Genomic DNA, 10,367 nt, shown 5'->3' with positions numbered 1-10,367 from the left:
TGAACCCCTTTTATTAAAGATTAGCAGCACTGATTACAGACTTGTAGGCTGAGCTGAACACAAATTAGAATATCTTTTGCCATGGGATAACTTACAGTATCCTCCTGGGCAGCGAGGCTATGGCAAGCAGTGCACTCCCGAGAACAGACAATTTTCACCTCTGGCCATTCATTCTCTGCCATTTAGAAACAGCCTGGTGATCTGTCTGGACCTATTTGCTGCCAAACACCAACACTTCATTACACCCCCTGCTGTATGATTCCAGGTGAGACCAGTTGTTTCATGCAATCAGGATGACCAGATTTTTGGCTTTTCTCACAGATAGCTCTTAAGTCTACTTAGAAAGTCTTGCCAAGACAAGTGCCAAGGAGCTCTGTCCCAGCAGACAGAGAGAGGGAGGCTAATGCAATCCTGAGCAAGTAATGCAGATTCAGCCTTCAATGCCATGTGGTGGCCACAGGCTTGGTGCAGACTTCAGGACCCATCAGATTAGTTGTGAGATGCTGACCTTACTGAGCGGTGAACATGGAGCTCCTGCTCATGCCCACCTCAGTCCATGCACAAATATTTAGATGTGTGTGTACACCCTTCTGACCAGCAGAGATATTCTTGGCAGCCCCAGGGAGAAAGCAGAAACTGTTGCAGGAGGGATGTTTGTCCTGCCTAGGATGGCAGTGCAATCTTCCATGAGATGGAGACAGCCTTTCCGAGCTCCAGAGCTGCTGTCTTTACACCCAGCACAGGAAAAGTACATCTTCATGGGTAAAGGAGAAAATAGCTCTTGAAATAGTCCCCTGGGAGATACCATGGTACCCAAGGGTACCCATGGATCATGGATAAGATGGTTTGAATCTCTGGATCCAGACCCAGAGATCGACAGCTTTGTAGGTGGTGTAGGGATTAATTCTGGTCACTGGGCATCTCCCTGCAACACTCCCTCCTTCACACCTCTATCCCTGCACCTGTGCACTGAGCCCTGGGGCTGAGTTGCCCTCTCCTGTTGTTTTTCACAGGAGTGGGAATAGGCTGAATCTTGCAGTGCCTGGGAGAGAAGTGATCTCATTTCCATCTGTGTCACAGCCGTGCAGGAGTTTCAGCTGCCACCATAGGAACAACCACTCCTGAGAGAGAAAGGGATGTTTAAGAAGTGATGCTCCACTTGGTGGTATGGACTGACCTCTCCTGGATGAGAAGGACCACAGAGCCACTATCCACCTCACAAAACAGTAATACTGCTTCCCCTTCTCTCCCCTTCCCTTTCTAGGCTCTGAGGGGAATGAGGACAGTGAGGAGCCAGAGCAAAAACTGTGTTAAAGTTTCAAGAGCAATAAGCAGAGTCCTGCGCATACAGGAATGGCAAAAGGGATGGAGAAGCAAAATCCAACAAAACAAATCAGGATGCCATGTAGAGGGTTCCTCTACTCTTTCTGATGGTCAATAAATGGGATCTGAGTTCTCAGCTGTCTGTGCCACTGCACCTCCAGGAGACACCTTCAGAGGATTGGGTAGAATGAACTTGTACCTTTCTTCATGTGGGATGAATCTAGATCCCTGTAAGAAAAGAATAACCAAGTCTATCTGTGGTTAACCTGTCATTTCTGTAACCACCTCACAATCCTGTCTTATTGCCCATTCCATCTGATAAATTCTCTTCCCTCATATTCCTTCAGACCTATGCATAGTCCTACAACTCAGCAGAGATGCTTCTGGGTTTGCCTCCAGTCCTTTGTGGGCATATCCTCACCTCAGGATGCTCCCTGTTTCCAGCCCCAGACTTTGCTCTAATGCCTCTGCATCAGCAGTGCCAGTGCTGCTGTCCCACTGCCTGTAGCTGCCTGTTTTTACAAAAGCAAAACTGGCAGAGTTTCAAAACACCAGCCATGAGCTGCAATTACCAAAGATCTGCCTGTAAGCCTTCCTGGGGCTGGAGAAGGGATTGCATTTGAGATGAGCAGATGCTGCAGTAACCCTGCTCCACGACACATCCATTGACAGGAGAGAGTGCAGCCACAGCAGGGTGTCAGACCCTCAGCTCCTTAGGCCCAGGGGGACACCTGGTTTTGTGGAGACCTGTTCTCTTAGATTCCACCCTGGGCAGGCAGGGGACAGCACACAGACAGAGCCTTTTTTTAGCAGCAAGGAGCTCGTGGTGGAATGAGACCTGCCACTTGCACAGTCACAGCATCAGCCTTTGTTTATGTACTGAACTGATGAGCAATTAACTTGGAGACAAGACATTGTATGCAGAGCACAGACCTGTAATGTGCTTTCTGTTAGGGCTGCCTCACATTTCCTGTTATTAGATGCCCTTTTCTGTTGCACCTTTCCCAAATTGTAACTGCTCAGGCTGAAATCTTCCCTCCTGGGTGTTGCCTCAGGCTGGACTGATCATATTTTGTGAGGAAAGTTTATATATGCCTTCAGGGGATCCCTAGTAGGGTTGTGCAATCTTTGCTAATGGCTCTGAATGACACACAGGGAGAAGAGGACATGGGAGAGGCAGGAGAAAATACTAATGCAAGCCAAGGAGTGCAATTATGCTGGGATGGAGCTAAGCTGAAGGCAAAGAGGTCTTGTAGAGAGGCCTCTATGATTTCCTGCTGCATGTTCTTTGTTCATAATAACTGAAAGAGTGATCCTTCATTGTCTGGTCATGTCTGGTTACATTTTCCTGGATGTAAATTACAATACAGCTTGTCTGACCTCAGTGTCATCATCCCCAGAAAATTGCAACTGGTTCTCACACTGTTATTATGGAACACACTGCTATCCAGGGGAGTCATTCTCTCGCCACCTTCCATCACCTATGCCTTCCCATGCTCCTGAAAAAGCTGAAGGCTTTCATTACTGTGTGGCTGAAAAAGTGCTGTGGGTTAAAGCAGCAAAAGGTGTGTCTTCCACACGAAAAGGGCAACAGGTGTGGCTCCAAATACCAGTCTTAGGGGCATGGACAGAACTGGTCAGTAGGGAAAAAAAAAAAAAGGAGGAATTTACTTCAATTTTTTTTGCTGTTCTTCCTTACTGGGGAAAACATTGAGGCAAGATTTTACAGCAAGGTTCCAGCAACTTTACCTTGGATATTTGGAACAAGGTCTGGAGCAGAATGATCCCCTATGGTCCATCAAGCTGCTTCTCCCCCATGTCCCAGGCAAGCATCAGCCAGCAGAGGGGACACACAGGCTGGAGGCTGGGCCACACAGGGCTCACAGACATAGAAGGTGTCACAGTGGAAGAGATGCTGGTTTGGCCCCCCAGGGCTGTAGGGCTGCTGTGAAATGCATTGCTCTGGACAAAGAACCTGGGCTGTGCTAAGGGGAGAGGGGATTTTGTGTATTGGGGAGGCTGGTCAGGCAAAGCAAGCAGCCTGGTTTTGAGATACCCATGGGCAGACCCATTCTGCATGTCCCTGAGGTACCTGGAGGAAGTGGCCTCCCAAGAGCAGTCTCTGGATTGTTTCTGCTGCCATCAAGTTTCCATTGCCCCCCCAGTATGGACACTCCCAGAGCTGGTGATCCCATTCCCAGAGGTCACCTCACTCTTTTACTAATCTGAGATTCCAGTCCTGCAACAGACATGCTTACAGAGAAGGTAATCCCAGGGCCCTCTTTTCCTTCTCTTTATGGGAATAGCTCTGAGCAGGGAGGGTGGGGACATAGAAACCCACATTGCTATAAACAAATATGAAGTCAGATGCACCAGGGAAGAAAAAAAAAGCTAAATTATTCCTGCAGCATCTCTGCTCCCTATGTGAGGCACAGCCTGTTAATGCTTCCCATACTTCCCACCTCCCTCCCCAAACTAGATGAGAAACAAATCCATTATCTGAAGGACATTTGTCTAAAATTCCACTTTTGTGCTTTGGCTATCTGGGACCTGCAGCTGTCACTTCCCATTCTTCTTGTAATTGCTCCTACTACAGCTAATAATGCATTTATCAGGCAGAATTTACTTATTTATTTATTTGTCTCCCTTTATTATTTTTATTATTTAGGTATAAAATAGGTCTTTTTCTCCACACTGCTTCATCAAAAATCTATAGGCTTCTGAAGAAGCAGTGGCTGCTCTGTGCTTCTGCCTCAGCTGTAAGGAATTAGTTTATTAATATATATTGTGCCCCTGCAACAACCTCTGGGACGTGGGGTTTTCACCTGATCATGTCACCCCTTCCCGTGATAGCTCCTAAAGTTAAGCTCTCACAAGGGGACAAAAAGCAATCCAAAAACCAATTTGCTTGGCTGACAATTTCCTCTCTCCCCAGAGGTGTGGTCGAGGATATTTGTGCATTGGAAGGCGTGAGGAGCCAGCCCTTGCCAAACGTTGGCTGCAGTGGAGCCGGGATCAAGGGGCTGTGATGCTTCAGCTCAGGGCTCTGGCTGCATCTGAAGGTTCATGGCACAGCATCCCAGGGCAAGCAGGGCTTGGCCACCTCGGAGGGGGCAGCACATGGCTCTGCAGGCTCAATTTGGACAGCTCAATTCTTTGTTCTTGCCTCCCACCTTCCTTCTCCCCTGTTCTGACCGGCAGCTTTGGAAATGCTTCTTTTTGGTGGGAACTCCAAGCTTTTGTGCACATTTTGGAACTGAGCGTTTGAGGGAAGAGTTTATCAAACACACATGCATCCTGCTTTATCTAATTACCTTCTTCTCTGGGCAAATCATGGCTCTCTTCCACTGCTGATAGGAAAGGAGGTGAATCACTAAAACTTCAGGTTTCCTACTGCTTTTTTAATCTTCCCCAATCAAGTATTATCCACAGAGCTTGTCCCCAAAAGCAAAATCTTCAGCTGCTTCCTACTTCTGTCCATGGAATATTTCCTTTGAAAGTTGTACACCTAACAAGTAATGGGGCAGAGGTGAAAGACAAAAGATTGTGCTCTCATGCAATTTGCTCTTGAAAATTAGGCAACAAAATTGCAAAAAGAAGCGTGGGGATGGATGCTGAAGGGACAAAAAAATAATTCAGTGGCAAAGTAAAATATCTGGAACAACAACCGCCCTCTGGTTTAAAGGGATATTGAAACAGGTGTTTGAGATTTCAAGGAGAGATGAAGGAGAGAGTTACTCTGACATCTGTATGGACATTGTTGAATCTTCAGGTCTCTGGGGCTGAGAGGAAATTCACTTCTTTTCTCCCTTGGAACAGCAGTGTATAAACTTGAAAAACAAAGGGTTCTTTCAGATATTCCTCTGCTTTTGCCTCCTGCTTCAGAGTTGTCATGATGAAGTGATTTCCCTGACCTTTTCAGGTGTGTGTGCAGGAGGGCAAAGAGCAGAATTCAGCCCATCAGATTTACAGGTACAGATTTACAGATTTACATCTTGGCCAGTTGCTCAGAGATGCTTCTGACTTCCCAGTCTGGCTGCCTGATTCAGGAACCAGTTGGAACAAACAGCTAATCCAGATTTTGAACTCTTCATTAACCAAAATTTTTGTTCAGTTCCCTGGATGAGAACTGGATGGACCCATAAAAGCAGTCCAAACACACATCTGTTTAAGGGATCCAGGGCTTGTGAAAAATTCCCTCTGAGATGAAGGAGAACCAAGTTTCCCAGGAAGTGAAAGACCACTAAAGAGGATTTACCTCAGTTGTACCAGCAATGTTCTGCAATCCAGGTTCCCTCTGCTGGGTGACCTGGGAGTAATGGAAACACTTTTTCAGAGGGAAGGAGTTAGAAGGACTAATTCATTCTGCTGTATGTGACAGGCATTGTCCTGCTTACCAAGCTGAGGATTTTATCTTGGCAAGCCATGGGGACATTTACCCCCTTACTGGCTCAGGGGTTTGTGCCTGGCACCACAGATGTGGCATTTGGGGCTGAACTCCCTCTGCTCCTTCCCCTCCCCTGCCAACATGCCAACAAACCTTCCTAAGAGCACAATTCTGAGAGATGTTCAGATGTGTTATCTTCCACCCCTGAACACCCTATTTTGTATGCACATTCCATGAGTAAAACTATGCCTCTCCTCCCTACCAGGGCACAATGGCCACCACAGAGGAAAGAGGAGTTTCCCCCTCCCATCCTTCCTCACTTTGTCACTTCATCACTTCAGGACTTGACCTTCCAGCCATGCAGGTGTCCTGTGAGCACCATCCCCACTGCTCAGCGGAGAGACCACTCGTGCTACGTTTGTGTCACGCAGCGTCCCGCTTGGCCTGGGGGAAGCAAAAAGTCAGAGCTTTGAGCTGTAGGAGTGTGTGTGTGTGCCCTGGGTTGCTAAATGCCTGTGAACCAGCCAGCTGTGATGGCTGGGAAGCATGTCCTCGCTGCTGAGCAACTTGGATTGCTGAAGGGAGAGGAGATGGGCTCCCTGTGCACCATGGTGTTCAATTTTATCTTTCTTTCCCCCAAGCGCAGGGTGAGGCATTGGGGAAATGTTGCTGTGTTTGTTGGTTTTGGTTTTAGTTAGTTTAATTTGCTTGTTCCCCCTGCAGCCACCATGGTCCTTACAAAGATAATTCTTGGATAATTTTTAAAGAAAATTAGAAAAAAAAGTCTCTTCTAAGCTCTGTAAAATCCCAATGGAAAAAGAAACTTAAATGAGAAGCTTACTTTCCTTTGATAGTAAAGCTGGATGGACTAGCTCATAATCATTTTATTGAATTGCAGGCATGGGTTAGCCAAATAATTTTGCAGCTTCGTCTGTTTTAGTGAATGAATTCTGTTTTAAAATAGTTAGAAAGTTTTTCTTAAAGTAGAAAAAAAGTAACCAAAGTATTATTTTTATATGAATATTTCATAAAGCTCCAAGTTTTACAAAACCAAAAATTAAATTATTTATTTCTAGTTGAGTAAAATGTTGAATTTGACCCAGAATGAGTTATGGCTAAAATTCCAATAACTTTGGACCAGAGAGTGAAGAGCCTCCAGCACTGAGAGCCAGCAATCAGTCCTCCCTCTTTTCATTTTTATTCAGTTATTTTATTTTCAGGAGCACCAATTTCACCCAGAAGTGTAACAAAGCAAAAGAAGTGCTTAATCAGAGGTCTTTTGTCATGGCCCATTTAGATCCTAAAAAGCAGATTACAGGGAGAATAATCTTTAGAAACCCACAGAGTGGAGATCTCTGCATTTGCTCAGGATCCCTTCATGCAGTTGAGATTTGCTAAGGAACTGCCTTGCTTAATCAGGGTGGGTTTATTCCCCTTCACCCTCCTTTCCTGTCTCATTTTCTACAGCTGTAAGGCAGATAATCTCTCTCTTGCTTTTGCATCCACCCTAACCCGACCTGTGTCCCTTTCACACACTGGGTAAAGTGTGATCACAACTAAGTGATGGCCATTAGGCTCTATAAAATTTGGATTAGTCAGGATGACTTCCTACATTAGATCAATTTAAGTAATTGGTTGGTGGAAAAAAAAGTGTGATTCTCTCCACTGTTAGCTGTGATTTGGCTTGTTTTTTTGTGGCAGTATGGGGTGTGATTGTAGTTTTTCTCTTAAAGTCATTGATTCTGCCTTCTACCTGCATCCTCTATTTTACCTGCTGCTTCCCATACTGAGCTTCTGGGTTTGCCCTGGGTAGAGATCATCTGAGGTTAATGTCTGATGGGCAGATAGGAGGTTTTGGGAAGGCAGTTCTGTGGCAGAAACTTCTGCAAGTAACAGGAGCAAGCTAGGGCAGGGTTCCTGGGGACTTGTTCTGGCAGCAGCCCAAAGACTGTGTTCGTGACTGGAGAGAGGAGAGCACAAACCTGGTGAGCCCCAGGGATGGGTGGCTGAGCACAGGGAGAGCAATCATGTCTCCCTCAAATGCCCCCTTGCTCCTGGAGGAACCTTGTTGCCCCAAAGCAAGCCTGGTTTCACTTTGCTTGAACAGACAGATTCCACAAACCCGAGCACCAGCACCAGCTGATCCTATCCAAAGGGTGGATCCTATCCAAAGTGGTCCAAAGGGAAGCAGGTCCTTACTGAAGGTGGTGCAGACACATTCCAGGTTAGAAATCTGTCCTAAGCAGCTCATGAAACCTCAGCACCCTGCACTCCCAACCTGATCTTACCCAGACCTCCAACTCACGAGGAGCTCAGTGGGGAGTCAGTGTCCAAGCAGCCAGGCCTGGGGGAACGGAGGGGGAAGGACGTGGGCTGCTCAGCATGCCCAGGGCACTGCCAGGCCTGGCCTTATTCAATCATAGATTTACAGCAATTTTATTAAATTCATCAGAAATCTAATTAAATTAAATGCTGGGGATTTGGGATCCTGGCATTTTTCTGTGTCTGTCTCCTGTTCCCAGTGTGGTGGGGATTTGGGATCCTGGCACTGCACAGGGTCCCCAGCCAGCCCTGCCCAGCCCAGCAGGGCCCCTCACTCACCAGGCTGAAGTGGCTGTTGTTACATCATGGGGCTCCACTGGAGAGCTGCTCTCCTGAGGACCCCCACCCTCCTCCAAGACCACCCTGGAGCAGCTGGGGAGTCTCTCTGCCATCCTATGGATGGGGACTGGGGAAGCATCCACAAATGCTTTCACCAGCCCTGCTCTCCTGTCTTGTCCTGGTGGACACTGTGGGCTAGGGGCCACCACAGCACTGACCACAGGCACTGCAGTGTCAGTCACTGAGGTCACCCTGTAATGTGCCACCTGCTCCTGGCAGCAGCTCCCAGGGACAGCTGACAATGGACCAAGGTCCTGGCAGTGGAACCCAGTGGCACCCAGTGGCACCTCACTGCCCAGTGAGAAGGGACAGAGCCTCCCTGGGTGCCATGGGGCTGGCTCAGCCCTGTGCACCTGGGCACCCTTTGCCCTGACATCCCTTTGGGACACCCTTGGTGCCTTCTGGTGTGTCCCAGAGACCTGTGTTCAGATACCCCAGTGTGCCCTCAAGGCATCCCTTTCATCACACTGCAGAGCCTGGTCTCTGCCCCTCACTGGCATTAAATGAGTCAGATTCACTCAATCCTAACAGAAGTCATCATTTTTCTGTGACCACAGCTCTTCCTCCTGCCAACCAGAAGTTCTCATGCAGAAAAGGAGGCAAAGAAAAGGAAATTTCTTATACTGACTTTCCTTTTTCTGTATGTGGAAGTTCTCAGCAAAGAAAAATTTCCCTCTCCTTGGTTTTTGGTTGACTCTGGTCATGAACCATTATGGAGAACACTGTCTTACAACCACAGCTACTTCCCCACTCTGCACATTGCCTCAGTGCTGGTTCACTCGGGACCCCTCCCAAGACCTTCCTCACCCCTCAGGTCCCTCTGAGGGGCATATGCTTCCTCCCTGCTCAGCCACTTCCTCCCAGGGGACTGAAACATGCTGCAGAGACCAGTCTAGTAAGTCAAACTCATACAAATTTTTTAGAGCTTGAGACATTCACATCCTTATCAGACTCCAGACTCAGCAGCTTGGGTCTATTTCTAACACAAAGCAGAGAATCTTGCCTAAAAGCTATTGCTGTTTCTCGGAGATGAAAGAAATTTTGTGTCTTGACAGTCCTGGGGCTGAGCTAACATAGTTATACCAGAGATTTCTCCTCCCAAAGCCCTTTTAAACTCAAGAGTCTGTGTTTATACAGTGCTTAGCCCAAAGGGGGCTCATTCTGTGTGGGCCCTTTGGCACTGCAGCAATAAACAGGATTAATAACTGGAGTCAGCGGGGCTTGGTACCTGTTAGAATTTCCTGTGGACTATGCAAAGGGTGCTGTTCCTACAAGCATCTTGGCAGTGAATTATTTATGGGCAGCATAAGGCTCGCAGTGCTTGCCAGTTTATTAGATTTATAACTAGCTGTGCTGGGTCCATTGAGTGTGTCTGTGCATGTACCAGCATGTTCTTGTTCAGCTGCTTCTTGCCAATGCCCTACTAGTTAGAGAAGATCTGCTCACACACATTTCCAACATAAACACAAAACTTTGTGACTCAGATGTGAGAAAATCTTGGAGAGGCAAAGGATTGTTAGTAAGGAAAAGAAAAAGAGCTTATTAGGATTCCTCAACTGAAGACAAACTTTCATTCAAGCACAGGTTGAAAAACAGAGATTATTTGAAGGGTGAAAAAGTTTGTTTTTCTTCCCAGTTTCACAGCTTGTAAGAGACCTACCTGTGTGGGTTTTATCTGGAAATGTGTGGACTTCTAACTTCTTTTATGGCTTATGCATCTTTTTGATACCCAAGGGTGGTCAGTTCACTGTGTGAGTGCTGGAAAGGATTTTAAACACAATCTTCTCTTGAAACCCATGGATGGGAGCACTTGCCTTGCAGCTAATGTCTGCTATTCCAGTTCCAACAGATCTCAGAACAGGTGTTATTAAAGGCTCATCTTTTCCTGTGCTCTCTGTTGTATCAGTGCTGTGATGTTGCCAGTAGAGTCATCAGTGCATGTGAAGGCCTGGGGCCATGAAGCTCTACAGCACCTCTCTCTGAAGAGGCACAGGTG

Source organism: Cyanistes caeruleus, chromosome 11 (genome assembly GCF_971803275.1).
Source record: "Cyanistes caeruleus chromosome 11, bCyaCae1.hap1.1, whole genome shotgun sequence".
NCBI lineage: Eukaryota > Metazoa > Chordata > Aves > Passeriformes > Paridae > Cyanistes > Cyanistes caeruleus.
The sequence above is the reverse complement of the archived record's forward strand: the minus strand, read 5'-3'. Positions refer to the sequence as shown.